This window comes from Ixodes scapularis, unplaced genomic scaffold, assembly GCF_016920785.2.
Source record: "Ixodes scapularis isolate PalLabHiFi unplaced genomic scaffold, ASM1692078v2 PGA_scaffold7__128_contigs__length_106722199, whole genome shotgun sequence".
NCBI classification, from domain to species: Eukaryota; Metazoa; Arthropoda; class Arachnida; order Ixodida; family Ixodidae; genus Ixodes; species Ixodes scapularis.
Window position 1 is genome coordinate 40,727,871 of NW_024609882.1, and position 18,235 is coordinate 40,746,105.

The 18,235-nt window shown below is 43.8% G+C and overlaps 1 pseudogene; it reads left to right on the plus strand.

The window, feature by feature from the left end:
• The first annotated feature begins 338 nt into the window (after nucleotides 1–338).
• On the plus strand, nucleotides 339–1,606 carry LOC120850006 (annotated as a pseudogene).
• Nucleotides 1,607–18,235: the final 16,629 nt, after the last annotated feature.

Genomic DNA, 18,235 nt, shown 5'->3' on the forward strand with positions numbered 1-18,235 from the left:
TATTTGAGCCTGATCAATCTCCAATCTGCATCCAGTTGATGATTCAGGGAAATCCTCTGGGTGTTCCTCTCCGGTGCTCGCTATTATGGTCCCTGCTCCTGTTACTCACTGGTAAAGTCTACGATCAAATTTATAAGCCGTTGCATCTCTCTCACTCAGATGCTGCCACACCTGCTGCGCTCAATGAAAATACCATGACAAACCTTGTAGATATTTTAAGCCAGGCTGATGTTGCTCGTGACAAGCAGTGCTTGCTCATAATATTCAGTGAAAATTTGGTTTTGGAGCCTGTGTTAAAATGGTGATTTTACAATGTTGTGCATAACCTTACAGGCCATATGCCTTCTCCCGTGGAAGGGTCTTTAACGCAGGAAGCCCAGGTAGCCCCAAAGAAAACAACGACAGCATGGCTGTAAGTGATGTCATTCTACTTCTTTTTTTTTTCCCCCGCTTGACTAGAGAAAGGGGGCACAACATTGAGCAGATTGAATCTTCGGGGCGATGCTGGCATAAAAAGCTATGTCCAGATTCCAGTTCAAAAATCGACTTTTCCCTAAGAAAGCCAGATCTCACTATGATGTCCTCATTTCAACTTTTTATGCAGGGCTTGCATGTTGCACGAAAGAGGAATATGGAGGGGTGGGAACATTGGGAGGGGGGGGGGGGGAGGGGGGGGGAGCTGGCACCGAAGAGTTCAGGCAGGAGCAAAAAAAAATGGCATGTGGATATCTTGAGCTGCGTTAAGCTGGTGGCACTCACTGTCGGCTCATGTTGCCACGGTGTTTGTACATATTCACAGATCCAGATAAGAAAACTGCACCAAGCATTCTATATTCGAGCCTGATCAATGAGTATGCACGTAGTGCTTAAAAGTGTTCGCTTCGCAAAAAACTAACATCAACGACAATCCTTAAGTATTGCAATAAGTTACTCAATGTCCCTCTTTCAGACGCCGAGTAGACACCAGGCAAAACAAAGCTGCTGCTTGACTATTACGAACGCTACTTTCCCCGAATTGGACCGCTCAAAAAATGTAAAAACAAGAAATGTGTATTTATTAGAATCTCTGAAAACCTGCAGACCATACTCAAGTCACAAGAAACACCAGACCAGTGCAATACCAGGCTGACGACGATTCAAAAGCGGAAGCGACAAGCGGTCAGCTATAACGGCCGTTCTGGTGTCGGACCTGTTGACTTTCCTTACGAGGACGAACTGGATAGAATCAGCATCGAGCCGGAGGTCATCAGACACGTACATGGGTCAACGCACATAAAGACTATGCGAAGCAGTCGAGCAAGGGCGGCCGCAGCAGCAGCAGCTGCAGCAGAAGCAATATCAACACCAGCCGATAGTGCCGTAGACAGAACGTGAAGGAGTTCTTCACTGAATGGCGAAGCTTGGAGAAGCAAGAGCGGTACGAAAAGCACGACAGGACGAGTTGGAGGAAGAAAGGCATGCAGCCAAAAGGAAGATAAAGGAAGAGAAGTGTGCAGCCAAAAGGAAGCTAAAGGAAGAGATGCGGCTGGGACGACAAGAAATGCACCGAGAGAAAATGCGGCTTCTCGCCATGCTTGTGACCCAGGCTGAGACGAAACAGGATTGAAAGAACTTTTTTTACAATTGCTATATTCTTGACACGAGTGCAATTAATTCATAATTTACAAGTGGGCCTTCCTTCTAATCTGAAGTGGATGCTTCAAAAGATGTTAGGTAAACTTACCTTAAAAAGTATTTGAGCATAGAAATTCTGGGATCATGGCAAGAACAGCTTAAATACTGAGAATAAAAACAAAACGCAAAAAGTGCATTTGCAAACACAAATACAGGAGTATATTTACTGGAAGCAGAAATGTTTATATTGAAATACATTGTGAATCACTCTTCGCATTGTCATGGTACAGTGAGCCGGTACTCTACTTTAAAGTTGGGTCTGAATATGGAAACCTTACCCTGTCTATTGACAGTATTTACAAAACGCCCAGATCCCATGGCTCGCTGGTCGGCGCAGCCTCGCTCTCGTACTGTAGTGCTGCTAACGTTGGGGGGTCATGCTACAAATTTATTTCACTCTGCCCCAACGATGGCAGTACCACACTATGGGAGCAAGTCCTCAGTCATGGACTCTGGACTTTTGACGGAGACTACATTTGTCTTCAATATTGGGGTGAACACATAAGCGTTGTTCGATCGCCATGACCAGCCCATCAAAGCGGTTCCAACACAATTAAAGACCACCACATGTTTCTTTTCTCTGTGCATGCGCATTCACTCATCATTATTCCTGTTGGTGCTGCTTTTAAACGTGGTAGTGGCGACCGAATGGTGCGCGAACAGAAAACCGCCTTAAGTATATGTAACTCTATGAAACGTCATTACATGTAAACGCTCTAGAGGGGTTTGATCAAATATATTCCTCTTTCACTGTGGGATGAAATAATTCCGAATAAATATATTGATTTCAATACGCTCCCGCTTTTGTTTAATTTATTTATTGTTTATTTATTTGTTTAAACACTTTAAGCACCCCGGGCGATATTTCATAAGAGATGGGTTACAATGAAAAGTGGTAACAAACTGGTAGCAGTGCGTAATGAAACACGGACGCATGTAAGAAATGGACAGGACTAGCCCTGGGCTTTAACGGAACATTTGATGAATAGAGGACACCAAGGAAAGCAACCAAATCACCAGACCGTCACTGCATATACAAGTGCTTAAACAATATATTTATTTTTATGTAAATATATTGAGGTTTTGTTGAAGCATTGCACTCCTTCCTTTCCTATCTTGTAGGCTTCCAGCAGTTCGCGTGCAGTTTTGTCAGCCCCCCTCCTCAAAATAATGATGCTCTCAAATTTCGGCACACACACGCTAGTGACGCACTGTGTAGGAAGGTGGCCTCCCAGTGTTGACTAAAGCGACAGTGCGTGGTCATATGCCAGGTCATTGACACATTAGCCAGTCTGGCCGTTGTATACACGCGACCACAGCTTAACGGGATTCGATAAACTACCCCAACTGCGCACTCAACGTACCTGTTTCTTTGTCTTACGGCACAATTGTTTCCTCTCGATCCCCTGTCAGCCACTACTCTGGGGCAGAGCTGCGACATCTTACTGGGCGCCGAAAACAGCTAGTATGTCTAAAAACACGTGGGTGCAGAGAAAACCAAACAAAAACATATAGAGGGAGAGCAATCCAGTTAAAGACATTTTGACTGTTTACAAAATCAAAGCCCGACGTGCGGTCTTCACAGCCCAGCACGTGCGTGTTCGTCACTTGAGCAAGCGAGCAAAGCATGCGCTATACGCACAGACACTAAAGATGGCACCCACCACAAGCTCTTTTTTTTTTTGGAAAGGTCTATAGACCAATATCGAAATTACGCCCTCTTCTGGCATAGTTGAAATGCTGTCCAGCTGCGTTCAAGAGACACCAGAAAAATGGAAAGCCTATCGCTTATATATATAGGTCACATAAATAACGTATTATACATGTAATATTTTTACCACATTAATGGTGTCTTTTGCGCACGCCGCAGCGCAGCGTTTTTAGATCTGTCTGAAGAGGCAGTAGTTTTGAGATGGGTCTATGGCAGATATCCCGTTCTCAGAAAAGGCTGCAGGAAGTGATCGATCAATATTCAAGGGTCGATTTAAGAACCGGTTCGAACCGGTTCGCGCTTATTAAAACTGGTAACCGGAGTGATATTATGTGCAATACCCTGAACCGGAACGAAACCGGTACAAAATACAATGCTACTGAACCCGAACCGAACCGAAATGTTGACTGGCTCGTCACCCTGATGTACATATACACTTGTGAAATTCAACACGGGATAGGGAGGGCAATGTATACACTTATGAAGTTCACGCCACCAGCAAAATCTGTCCTTAAAATACTGTCGGGGTTCTGCCCACCTCCTCTTCAAAAAAAAACTTGTTGGAGGGTGTCGAAACTCCACTACCTGTTACCAAGACTACGAAATGGGGTACTGCCAGCGCAAAAAAACTATAAAAAAATAATTGGAAGGAATGTCATACCACATTGATGGGGAGGGAAAAAGTAAGAACTCGGGCAGACGCCTTTTGTCCCCAAGACCTATATTCCACAGGCCTCCAGCGAGGTTGTGAAAAGAAGCTTGTGAGTTTACGTCTCCGGATTTTGACTCATCTCGGCCCCATTAGGGCAATGACCCTGTCCCTCTTCTCCTCTCCACGTTTGCGGAGGATGGAATCTATGGCTGTCACGGGCCCAAACTCCTACTGGGAGTCAGTGTCTGGGCATCTATTGTCCCCGACTTTGGGGTCCTCTACAACGCTATGCACTCCAGCCTCAATGCAGAGGCTGTGGAGGATGCAACAAGCAATAATGAGCCTTGCTGAGTGGTCCACAGGAATGAATTCGAGGAGATTTAGCTGCCTAAAACGCTTTCAGGTTAGCGAAAGAGTTCTCTATCAGCACACGAGTGCCTGAGAATTTCAAGTTGAAATTCCTCTGCTTTGTCGTCAGACGATCATAATCCCGGTTGGGGGTTAGCATATACACTCTCAAGGGATACGCCGCATCACCGAGGATATGGTACTGACTCCTGCGGCATATCTCTGGAAGCTTGTCTGCTTTGCTTGATGTTCCATGCTTGGGTGTCCTGTAGCCACATCCAGGAACCGCTTGTGGCGGTCACAGATTCCTTGCAGTGTCAACGACGGGTAGCCATGCCGGTTGACATAAGTTGACCGGATTGTTTTCGCTCAGGCACTCAATGGCGATGTACAATTCATCATTGCAACCAATTGTGCCATGCACACCGGATACCTGCAGCAATAAAGGTAAACAAAAGTTTCATTCGGTGTTCTGAGTTGTTTTGTCAGACGAAACGGAAGGACGGTTAGCGTCGAATTTGGTTTAATTGGTTCCACTGTTATATTTTCGGTGTCTAGTAAATTACTGACAACAAAAGAATTAAAACAAACTCGGCACGTGGGATGACGAACACATCTTTCAACTAGCAGCTGCATGAGTGAATTCTCAAGCATTCTTTGTGGACAAATTTGGCGGCAAAAATTTAGAAAGAAAAAGTGTGAAAGGGACGAAGAAAGATCGAACTACAAAAATCAAAATTAGAAAGAAAGAATTGTGCCAGAAAAAGCTATTCAATCAGCTGGAAGCTGATTTGCGGCCATGCAGCTAAGCCAGCTTTGGAGTCTGATTTTCAGACAGCAGTAGCGATGGTGCGGAAACATTATTGTTAGCTGCTCTCACGGTGAACGATTCAGTGATTTCCTTGCCGATCTGCTCTCTCGCCTTACCAAAATTTACTATGCTCATATCTCTGCTATAAGACTCCAATTAATAGCAATAAGTCTCACAGGCGGCCTTCTGGCGGTCTGTTGGAGTGATGCTACGGAAAGAAGTTTTTCCCAGTTACCTTGCAAATGGTTGAGTATTGACTGCTGATAAATTCTAATATGTTTGCTGTTTTTAGTACCACACCTTCATGTTTATCCCTCCGATCAAAATCTCGCAAAGACGAACTATGTTCCTGTCGTGACGTCACAAAAAGGGTGCAGCGACCATTCACTGGGCGGCGATCGCAGAGGCACATGTTCGTTTTCAGGGCTAGCATACCCAATAAAACGTTCCTGTAAGCTCCCTACTGTTGAGGTGCGATAATCGTCAGCACTATCTGTTTGTCCTCTGTTTATGGGGTGTTGTTTTACCCGTCTATTACTATGCCTAGATTTAACCGCGCTCTTTCTCACGAGACTTGCACAAAGTACTTTTGGCCGAACGCAAAGAACCTTGCCATGCATTGCGATATTCGTCAACATTTGAAGATGTCACCTGCAGCGCCACTTCGAGTGCTGCAACCAATGAAGGTCGCTCTTCAATTTAGACGGCGTGGTTATATATTGTTGGACCTTTATAGGCATCTCATGGATGAAGAGATGAAAATGGTTATACCCTTTGTAACGGGCGGCAGTTTGTGCCACCTAGCCTAACTCATATTTGATATATGATATATTTGGAGTTTAAGGCTACAAATATATCATATTTGCCATCGAAATCCTAACGAAATTCGTGAGGTAGTGCACACCGCACAGCCTTTTTTTATGGGATACAACTAGAATAACTGAATGATGGTACAAACCTCTTCACATTTTCTTGGCAGGCGCTCCAGATCCTCGAGGAACTTGATGAGGCACGGTCCGATGCTCAGGATGAAATCCAGAACTCGATCAATCATGCCGTGAAGTGTGCTCTCACCCAGGTTGAGACGTCCGGCAACGTCTTTGATGTCTGCTTTGTTAGCCGCGTTCCTGAGTTGTGTACATAGAATGAAAACAAAAATTAATGGGAATGAACACGGAGAAGCACGCACTCAAGCACTCACCAGAGAAATGACAGCAGGTGCTCTTCTGCGCTCTTCGCTGGCGATCCTCCGTGATCCGCAGCGGAGTACGTAGGAGACGCCGCAAACTCGTCGATCAGCTTGTAGCTCTTCGCCTCGAGATGCAAAAGTTCCGACGGAACTGGAAGTAAAGGTTTTCTTTGCTTACGCATGCTTAACTTAACACAGATAGGACGAAGTACGAAACGTATTGCTTGCCTCCTAGTCCCAGTAGACGTGAACCGTTCGCTCGATGTAATGCTTGACCTTGGGTCTCTTGTTACGAGGTCCGAAGAACTCCGTGAACTTTCGTTCGCAAAGTAGCCGCGAATACGATTCGTCGGATCTGCTGCCGGAGGCCGAACTTGAACTGCTGCTTGAGCTGGAAATGGAACTGTTCGAGCTCTCTGAATCGTCGCTTTCACACAGCAGGAGCACCGACGCACGCAAGTTCGGTACCGCCATTGATGCCATTTCGCACAACAGCGCGATCCACCCGAGGGCCTGCCGCGCAGGCGCAGCGCCGTGGAAGGAAGTGACGTAGCGCGCTGCAACCGAGCGAAAGCCGATTTCCGGAAAGCTCACCCGAATTCGGCGGATCGGTTTCGCCGCTCTTTGATGCGCTCCACGGAGCTCGCACTGCCACATATCTACGTGCTGAAGATGGCCAAGTTGATCCGAATCTGCAAGGTGAAGATGCGCGCCCCAAAAGGGGCGGGTTTTGAGCGCGCCAGGTCTACCAACTGAATTCACAATTAGTTAGAGCGACGCCGACGCCAATGCCGGATTTGCTGCGACGAGAGCTTAAAACGCTATTCCGTTAAAAATACGTGAAGCGAATTCCGCAAGGCTTGCGGCGTGCCTCTATGCCCCGTGTTATCAATTCAAAGCGTCGTGACGTCGTCGTCGGCATCCCCGATCCAACTTACGACGAATTCCACTTGTCGTTTTGTAACGCGCCGGGGTCGACTTTTCTGGAGTGCACCTATTTACCTAGGCGATAGGGTTCGGGACGGACGTGTTCCACTCGTCATTTTGGATCCGCTTCCACTTCAGATCTCGATCTGGATCCGTAAAGAGTCGCTCCGCCAATTTCGTCAGATTCGACCGGAAGCCAGCCTGACCATCTCTCAGCGCGCACAAGTGACTTTCTTTCTCGCCGGGCATCTCGCCGGGACCGCTGGAAGGGGATCCCCGGGGAGGTGAATGACGGGAAGGCATCCGCCGATCCCATAGATGCCATGTTCCACGGGGGATTCGGAGGCGGAGCAACTCCGTTTGGATCGCGTGCTCCATGACGACTGATCCCGGCGCGCTCCAAAACGACTTGTGAAATTCGCCATTCGTTGTGAGTAAAAGTCATCTAAACCCGCCGATGACTTTACTTTTGCTAGTCTTTCTCTCCGCTCTCGAGCTCTTCTTCACTGAGTGCGCCGCAAGGCGCGGGACTACGTAACTATTTTAATTTAGTGATTACGACACTCATACCAAACATATCGAAAGAAAACTTAACACACGGAAGTTTTAAGGTGCCTGCATAATGCTTTCACTATTTTTTTTTTTTTTTCATATTCAAATACCTTTTTAGCTTTTTTTTTTTTTAATGCATTCTCGCATGGTTTAGATAGGGTTTTAGAACTGAGGAAGCACAAAAGCAAATGGACACGAACAAATAGTAACAAAATGCATAAAAGTAATTTTTCAGAGGACTAAAGAAACGCACCTTTCTCAGAAAAAAAGAATGTATGCAGAGTAATCACGCAAGCTTTTCTCAAAAAAATGTATAGTTAAAAAAATATTTTTAACATGACATGTATGTTTGTCTTTCTGTTGTTTTGATCCGCACGTTTTTTTTCTAGGATTGTATTTTTGTTTAATCTTTTGTCTCGGCAAATAAACGTTTCGTGCTCTTTTTTCTCGACGTATGAACAATCAAGTAAACGCTAAACACAAGATAAAAAAATGCATTAGAGATGAATAGACGTTTGCCCAAGACGGTTGTTTACGTTCCATGCCCAAGACGGTTGTTTAGGTTCCTTTTCCCGTCTTGGTTGAAACTTTAATATCTCCGGCTTTGTTTCGACGGCAACTTAAGAAAATAAACATTACTTTCGTGCTCATAATAGCGTTCCATTCCCCATCGTAACAAAATATTTTTTTATTGTGCTTGTGTTTGAGGCTTTGTATTCATTTAAAAAAAAAACATGTCCTACAAACGTGTTGCTGCTACATGAGGCGAACGGATTTTTAACGCACCCACGCCCGCGTTAAATAACCGGGCTGCAACTTTGGTGGCTTCCATACGAGAGGCTTCTAATGCTGGCAAAAGATTACGATTTTTTACGCGTTCTTTAAAATTACGCTAGCGTCACCTTTTGGAGTTCTTTTAACTTATTTAACATGTATATAAAACGAGAATAAATTTTAAGTATAAAAAGTTAGAAGAAAAAAAGAAAAGGCCTGTAGATTTGCAAGGAAAAAGAACACGCGAGGGCATATTTTGTTTTTCTCATTTTTGTACACGTTTTGTACATATTGCTGTACATTAAATTAAGCAGCTTTTCAGGTGCGTGTGGATGACAACACAAACTAATGACTTTTGGAAGAATTTTTTTTTAGAGGTACTTACAAAACATTGATCGGATTACGCAATGATTCGCTGGTGTAAGGTTCTTTTGTCGCCTTTCTTGGGTTCGTGTGATGTAAGCCTTTGGATTAAGAACAAAATAGCCGCCGAGAGGCGTTGATAGATAATTAAAGTTGGACAAGCCCCGGGACGTTGGGGCAAGTTTAGTTTTTTTTTATTTATTTTTGGTTTGCCTGTTTTTTGTCCCAATACATTCTCGTTTCTCGAATCCGCGCCAGCATGGATTCCCCGGAAGGATATTAGATTCGGTCCCGAAGCCAGGCACCTGACGTGTTAAATGCTTCGTTATTAAAAAGGATTGTCGAAGAATCTGACGGCACAGGAAAAAACAAAAGAAAAAAAGAAGCAGCCATCCAGAGCGTTCTGAATGACAGTTACGTCATCTTGTGATATAAAATGCCTCCTGAAAACTTTGGAACTGTGAACTAAACAAAATACTGAGAGTGTATAAATAATATGAAAAGCGCAAAAAAAGTGGCGGTGCGGGATTGTGCTTAGAAAATGAAACGACATATTGCTTCTTTTTTCTTTTTTGTTTCTTTTTTTCCGGTAATCTTTTGGGGATGGCGGAAAGCCGAATACTTCAATAAAAAAAAAACATTTGGTACGCAGAAACAAATAAAAACATTTAAAAGCGTAAGATTTATTTTTAATAATCATCACGGCTTATACTGGCCTGAAAATATTGCATAGAGCGACGGAAGAGCGCGCACCGTGTTCTTATTGAAGCGATGTTTCTATGCGCTTGTTGAAATGAAGGTGCCGTGCGCGTCAGCGGAAACAACAAGAATATAATATTATTTGAGATTCACGTTTTAACACCGGCTGTGTTCTTGGCAATCTTTTGTATGGCTTTTATTTGTTTTATTGGCGCATTCTGGAGTTTCCGTAGTCTGTGGCGCGCGTGGAGGCACGCGTAAATTGAATTGAGATGGACAGGCAGGAAATGCTGTTGTCGTTGTATTCTAAAGTTTTAAATTGCTGTCTTAACTTTCAAAATTGTTTGCTTCATTGTGCCTTGCCGTTGGTTGTTTTTCGAAGCAAGTGAATATTTGGTTTGCACCAGAGCGCAAACGATATCTTCAGCTCGATGCTCATTATTCTATTTCTAGCATCAAACTCGAAAAATATAAATGCTTTATTTTTCTCGTCCTAGTCAGAATTCTTTACTTCATCTCGAAATGCTCGGAAGCTCATATTCCTAACGCTGGATCTTGCGGACAAACTTTAATCAGAACAAAAATGTTGTCAGGGAAACCAATATGATCAAATTTCAATATCTGTTTTGTTTGAAATTAGAGTACAAGTTTTTATTTTTTTATTTTATGGGAGGCAACATTAACTACAATGAAGGGCCCAGCCTTTCGTAAAGTAGAGGGCAAACTTGGCATTTTATTTTTTTCCCTCCAACTTACAACGTCACGCTTGCGCGAAACTACTGCGGATATTGCGCTATTAAGGGGCCATATATCTTTTCACCGAAACGTAATATCGAGCGTTGCGGCAGCGTTGACAACATCCATCATCTTTCATTGTTATGGCTTGAACTTTGAAAAGATCAATCAAACTTAAGAGGAATGTTTGCTACTGAACTCCTATAAAACCTTAAAAAATCTTCTGCCCAATCACCTACTGCATGCATGTTAGGGCGACCCGGGAAAAAACTGTAAGTGCACAGGCGAGCTGATGGTAGGTCGGTAATCATGTCGTTTAATACCTCAGACTGTAATGCAAAAAAAGGGTTCTTTTTTTTTCTTTTCTGCACCGGGAAGTTATCTTTACTGCTTACATTAATGCAACTTTGGGTTTAGCTCACAACGCTGGCGCTTATATACGGATATAAACTAAAGGAAGAAGAGGAGATGAGATTGCGCCAGGACTTCACAGCGGTGAGCTCTGATTCGTGGGAATGGTGGTTAGACTCCTCCCCACTCTCTCCCTCTAGTCAGAGCGAACAAAGAGCCTCGTCTGCTCCTCGCGGAGTGTCTCTCGGTTCGGTTGTAAGCCGGGCGCCGGAGTTGAGAGCTCGGACGCCTTCGAAAAGTGACTCTACCCATTTTCACCTCAAGAAAACGGCACGTTTTGCGACGTGTTCCTACGCGGCGCGAAGTAGTTCTTGCGAGATTCGGTAGTCGGAGGAAAAAGCGATGCTTTTGACGTTTAGAACTTGTCTTCATAAGGTAGCATATGTCTAATATAAGTTGCACCTGCATCTGTCTAAATCCTCAGCATGAAGAGGGAAATTAGTAATGCTCTGCTAGGTGTCGGACATTTTTTCTGCGGTTCTTCAGGTGAAAACGGGTGTGGAGACAAAGCCAACTGCTCTTCTTTAGTCTTTCATAATATAGACCAGTGTCCGAAATCCTGGTCCACGTCCCCACCCCTTTCCCCGCGGTAAAAATGGGAAATAATATTCTCAATCGCAGGTCCCTGTGAGGGGAAAGTACGCTCGTAAAGGAAAGTTTTTGCTTTCTACGGCACTCTTGGCATCGGTGTTGTTCTTGAAGCTTCGTGGTTAGGCATTTTAGCGTTCTTGCGCTGCGATATGTGCGAGGGTTTCTAAAAAAAAAAGTTTTACGAATAGCGCAGCCCCCCCTTACTGTGTCATAGCGTCAGCATAAACAAACTTGGCGGCGCCCATGGAACATTACAGACTCAGGTCTTTAGACGTCATAGAGAGTGCACAATAAAGGCTGCTTATAGTGAAAATAAAACCCTGTGTTTTATGTGTCCCTCTGGAATAAACTACGTATTGCAGAAAGCTGGAACTCAGTGTTCCAGCTTTCTGCGACGCGATGTGTGTAACTCAGTGTTCCAGCTCCACAATCACCTTTGCGGTGGTTAGGGAGGCGAAATTTTCAAAACATGACTTTACCTGGACAAAAAATAAAACAAAATAACAATAGTTTTTATAGCCGACGTTTGAAAAAAGCATAATATCCGTCTCACTGTAAAATTGAAGTGCAGTCTTCAATTTCTGAAACTTCAATTTTATTGTAAGTGCAAAAAAAAAATACAACATATATTTCTAAAAAAATAATATAGGTATATATAATGTTGAAAACGTATTTACAATTTTTTTTTCTTTGCGACATTTATCTTTTTCCTTTAATAAACGCCCTAGTCACTTACAATGACATTCTTTGGTTCTACGAATTTTAGGCATGGGTATACTCCGGCTTATAAAGTATTATTATCTTTTGTTTTGTTATTGGATCAATATAATGTCCTTTTCACACACATTCTCATTCCATAACCAAAACTAGCTTCACACTCCCACAAAGTGCCAGCTTTCTGCGAAGCGTAGTTTATTTGAACGTGCCGAAAAAGAAGGTTTCATTTGTTTTCTATCGGACTCTGTATTTTTTTTTTCGACACAACTTGGCTTAGGGCGAAAGCTACGACAGGCGTCGAGCCAATTAGAGTGGCTTAGCGAAGTCCGCGTTGCCTCTTAATTAACGCGAAGACTGCACTCTGACTTTAAGTTGTGTCTTGCTTCCACTGTCCCTCCTGTTGGCTAGAGGGAGCGGTAGCATCCGCCATTTGACAGGTTATGCTAAGGTACTGGAACGCGTCTTCGACTGACCTGTTTACCTCGTCCAAAAACTGTTGTCCCTTGATTTCCGCCTGATGACGTCATAAAAGTGTCGTTCTGTCACCGGTCACGACCTTGAAGGCGTCCCAGCAGCGGTGGTGAAAATGGCAGACGCCTCTTCTGAAGCAGGTTGCTCTCCAGTGGGAGTCCACGGAAATCTTCCGCAGCCAGAAGTTGGGACGCAGCGACGACTGCGACAGCCGCGTTCGCTCCCGCTTTTCGCCAGCTTCGTTACTATACTACCGACCGCCAGGATTGCGACATCCGACAACAACAACAACGTCATTTGTTGCTACTGTGGGACCACTTTCAATGTAGGGGTGGAATAGCACTCTAAACACACCAGTCGGAGACGCGCTCCAGTCAAAATAGTTATGGTGGACTAAAGTGTAGGGTGTATAGACCAGGGGCCCGAATCTGGACACTTGGCGAAAAAGTCGGCAAGAAATCTGGCGGCTCTGATTGTCTGGCGACGAGGTCAAGTGCGGCGTTGGCCAACCACGGCCGCCAGATTTCTCGCCAACTTTTGAGCCAAGTGTCCGGTTTCGTTGCCCAGCTGGACTCTTCACCAAAAGAAATAACAATATTATTGTAACTATGCATGTTTTTCGACTTGAGTCACTTGTCAGCTTTGCATGGAAGTGTGCATCCCATATTCGCAACGTCTAGTTTTAACCTTTAAAATGACGGTCTCTCGTTTTAGGACACACACGACATTTAGGAAGATAGGAGGAGTTAGGAATGTCGGACAACGTGGAGCACGATAGGTTTGTACCTAGTTATATGCAGGGGGGATCGGTGGCAGAGTGGGCTAGCGTACACCATTATGGAGCACGTGGAGTGAAAGCTCGCGCTGCAGAACCCAGGAATCCTGAGCTCGATCCCCACCCCAGTCCGTTTCGATCTGGATGAGCATCGTACCGGCGTGCGGTCGTGTATCACTACTGCGTGGTGCACTTTAAATGACCCCAGGTAGCAGTTGTATTGCACTCGCCCAATTGCTCATCTACAGCGAGTGACTCGACGCTACTTTGAAATGGCTGACGAACTACACGCTGTATTGTTAACTTGATGGTTCAAGAAGTCACCGTTTTTAAAGTAACGAATAAAAGAAAGACTTTATTACGGTTAGGTAAGGTTAAAACAATGACAAAGAGTACATTGGAAGGCTTCCGACGCGAACGTCTTCCATCGGTGCCTGGAAGCTGAGTGTCTTCTTTCACCCTCCCGGGCAACGCCCAGAGCTCGCGGGGGTGGTCGAGGCCCCGCGGCAGCAGACGCTCAGCAAACGATCGTCCTCCTCTCCTGTCTGAGCACCCCTCCTTGCCAGAGGTATAAATACAGCTGGCCCCCCGTCGGAGTAGTCTGGATTGCGGCCTCCCCCTCCATGTCCATGGGGTGAAAACACGTCCACAAAAAGAAAAAAAAATAAGACGCATTGTTGTATGTTATTTTAACAGTATAAATATCCAGACTACCCCAATTATTATTATCATTATTTATATGCAGATACATTAAAACTACGAAATAACGCTAATTAAAACGCAATATCCTTTTGTTTTGGCACAGATTTCTTGTGAGCCGAAAAGAGGATTGTTATCATTGCGAGGAGTGCTTTAAAGTAATTGTTAGTTAATGTTTCAACTACCTTATTACATTACTGAAAAGGTTCAAATGAAAATGACGTCATCCAGAATGTACCGCATCATTTCTCAATTGCGCCGTAAATTCCCTATTGAAAAAATCTAATTTGTATGAGAAATTTCTGTGTTCAACAAACACACATGAATCAAACAAGATATATGAAACGAACTAAAACAAAAAGTTGTCTCATGAGACGCACTACACATTTTGTCACGTTCATTTATTACATAATGGCCTTCTGACACGTTGTCGATCAGCAGCATTTTGTGTCGAATTTGCTTGTTGCATCTTCTTTGCTTTAGGGTGCACTCTCAGTTTTGGAGGACAGAAGTCCATTGTTTCTGCGCTGCTCAGAAGATTTGGTAATTGAGTTGCAACCATGGCATGGTAGGCCTTGTTATATTCTTTCGATGGACATAAAGGAATTTTATTATTAGCTTGAACCAGAAACTTTACTCAGTCGGGTTAGGTTTTTCTTGGAAAACAATCTTATCAACTTTTTATCACAGTCTGGAATCGCTCTGTTGGATTTCCTCAGAATTGTAGATTTAAACATACAGGCAACAGTAGTAAAGTACGATGATCAAACATTTTTCCAACTCAACGAAAGCCAACTCGTCGATGGCCCATTTGTCGAATAGGCCAATTTGTTATAGAGAAGCTCGTTGAAGAAAAACTGGTCAAAGAGGCCAGCTGGCTTCCGATATTTCAAAGCTAAACTATATCATTTTTGTCCTCAAACTTTAAAGCAAGTCTGCTCTACAGTAATCCGTAAAATCGCCACACGGTAATTGACCTCCAGAGTGCCCTTTCTTGTCGAAGATAAATTGCCGCTTTCGCCGCTTTTACGGTGCACTGGGGGACGGTCACTTCGTCACGCGTGTATGACTGGGGCGCATGTTAACCTACCTGGCACACCGATCACGGCGCTTCGCGGCGACAGTCTGCGGCAGCTGATGACAAAAATGGCAACCTATCTGTCGACTCGTTCAAGCCGCGAAGCGGCTTCAACGGGTTGACAGGTGTGTTTTTTTCCAGTGTACCGCGAGGTTGAGGTTTTAGTACGCCTTGTGCAGGGATTCCACAGCTGCGAACAGAGGGCAGTATTTTGAAAGTGGTCTATAGGGAGTTTCAGTAGAGCTTTCCAATAGCCCCGATGACAATACTCGACACTCCGCTGACGCCTTTGCGCGTGCATCATATCGCTATTGGTATCGTTATCATAGTAGTCAGAAGGGCCTACTAAAACTGTCTATTGTAAAACGGAGTGCATCAAACGACGCTGGAGCTTGGAGGCCTGAACGCTGACGATACTGCATGCTTTTTACGGCGAGCATATGAACTTGTTCGCTCTGAAGCTTCAAACAAACTGTGGCGCCCTCATTTTGGGTAGTACAAGCTCACCTGTTTGGGCCTCGCATTATACTTATAACACGTTTGGCGAGCGTTTTTGTTTTCTTTCTGTGTGGTGCTGAAGAACGAAAAGAAATACCTTTGGACGTCCGAAATCGGCTAGGTTCAACGCCGCCATACAATCGAAAGTGCCAGATTTATGCCACTGCCGCTAGAGTACAGGCCTCTTATCTATGGGTGGTGACGTCATAACATCGAGCGTCCCGACGCTTTTTTTTTTTTTGTCTTTTTATTCTCGAACGCGTGAAACGACATCGCTTGGCTTACACTCTTAGCTTCGTAGCTTTGACACGTGCTTCGAAGGCGCTCGAATTTTTGTCGTTTCTTTGTATTTTTTCTCGTGAGCTCGTGTTTCGCATCAAAGCAGCCTCGCTTCTACATATGTTACAGTTTGAGGAGCTCAAGTTTGTACCACCCCAAAACAAGTCCTAACGAGTCCCTTTTCGTAGCGCTCCATGGCAACCCAGAAGGCCTTTAACGGGAAGGCAAAAATGCTTCCACTTTTTTCTCTACCTACTACACTCTAAAAAAGGCCCGTGCGTCTGCTTTCCCGCAAACCACTCGGAGAGCCAATCGCCGCAACTTACGGAGGCATCTCAGCGAATGGCAATGCCGAAACATCTGTTTAGACCAAAAAACGCAGTCTGAGTTGTGACATTAAGCAATGCAAGCGTGACTTTTTGCATTGCTTAATGTCACAACTCAGACTGCGTTTTAGGTCTAAACATATGTTTTGGCAGTGTCATTCGCTGAGCTGCCTCCGTAAGTTGCGGTGATTGGCTCTCTGAGGGTTGTGTGTGTAAGTAGACGCACCAACTTTTTTTAGAGTGTATGTCCTCACATCAAAGCTCGGAGCCATGACGCCACTGCACCTCTGCGGAAGAAGAACGCGAATTTGCTCGATGCATATATGACGTAGTATGTAATACTCACATTTAAAGTACTTCTTAAAACGTACATCTGCACATTAAAACGTTTGCTACAATAAGGCAAAGAGTTCAAGTATGCAACCGCCACAAATCTCGGTGAAGCATCACGTCATCGTTAGGCTTGCAACATGGGCATAATTTGCCTCCAAACAATGTTTACAAGCATGTAGTATTTTCGTCCTTAACCAACTCGTGAACAGACTCGAAGTATTAAAAAAATAGTATTTTATTATTTCGCAATCGCTAGGGCGTAATGTTTTTTCCCCGAATTAAATTAATATTATAATTAAAAAACACCATGACGAAATACAGCCGTCAATACAGCTCCCGCCTCGCTTATGTTGGTCACGTGGTCTGAGAGCATCGCAAGTAAAAATCGAGGTGTGTTTAACGAAAGAAGCTGATGAGTTGCAGATTTCATTAAAACCGCATAAACCAGAGTATTTGTGCTTTTATTAACGAAGGATCGTGGAACACTACGTGAATCAGGATCACCGCAAAAAGCCAATTTACTCACCGATGCGGTGCCGCCAAAATACGGACCAAGTTTTGCGTTAGTCAAGCCTCAAGAAAGAAAGCTAACACGAGGGAAAAAGGCCGAGATTAATGAATAATCCTACATACGAACTAAGAAAAAACAGAAGCGAAGCGTCAAACAGTCTTATAATGGCCCATGAACGCTCCCGATAAAGTATATGGTAATAGAAAAATTAATTCCGTAACGCTAGCGGAAAATAAATTTCCAAAAAACTAACACTGCCTCGATTAAATATGAAAATCTTTCGAGGAACGTTTTTTGTGAAATATCAGCTTGTGCTCTGTGGCTCGTAGCAAAAATTAGGACGAAAAAAATTGCTTTAATGAGGGTCTTGCTTTCCCGAGTTTTGAATATGAGGCGCGAATGTAAATAGCTATGAAGAGGTTAATGCTCCGCGTAATCGCGATGCTCTATATTTGGGTGATTGCGTGTAAAGACATTGCATACGAAAACACAAAGGAATAAAAAAATGCACAGTTTCCATGCCTCTTTCCTTGTTCAAAAAGCAGTAGCCTTTGTCGTTTGGAGATTACTGCTATCTACGCTTTGAAACGCCTTTTTTCTCGCTCATGCTTCGTTTGATCGACAAAACATGTGCAAATATTCGGGAGAAAATAAGGCAGCTTTGAAGTGATGACACAGATATTACTTAAAGTGCTAAAATGTGATTAACAGATTATACAAATAAACACCTTTAAATTTTATTTACCATGAAGCTATTTTAGCGCACAGAAAAGAAAATGAAAAGAGAAGCATATTGCCGCTAAGACGTTAACGTTCTAGTTTCAACAACAAAAAACAAGAAACGTGAGATACCTAAAATACAAAGAAAAAACTTCTAAAACAGAAACACTGATTTCTAGGACTCCTTGCATCAACTGGGACTGTTTTTTGGGAAAACCCTCCCTTCCAACACTAAAGCTATAAGTTATATTTCTTTATTTTTCTTTTTTACCGACAATTACCGTTTCTAACATCCATCCAAACTTTACTACTAAAACACACCCGAAATTTGATAAAAAAAAATGTCGAATGCATTTTTGTTATAAATAAACGGCGCAAAAATCTACAGCCC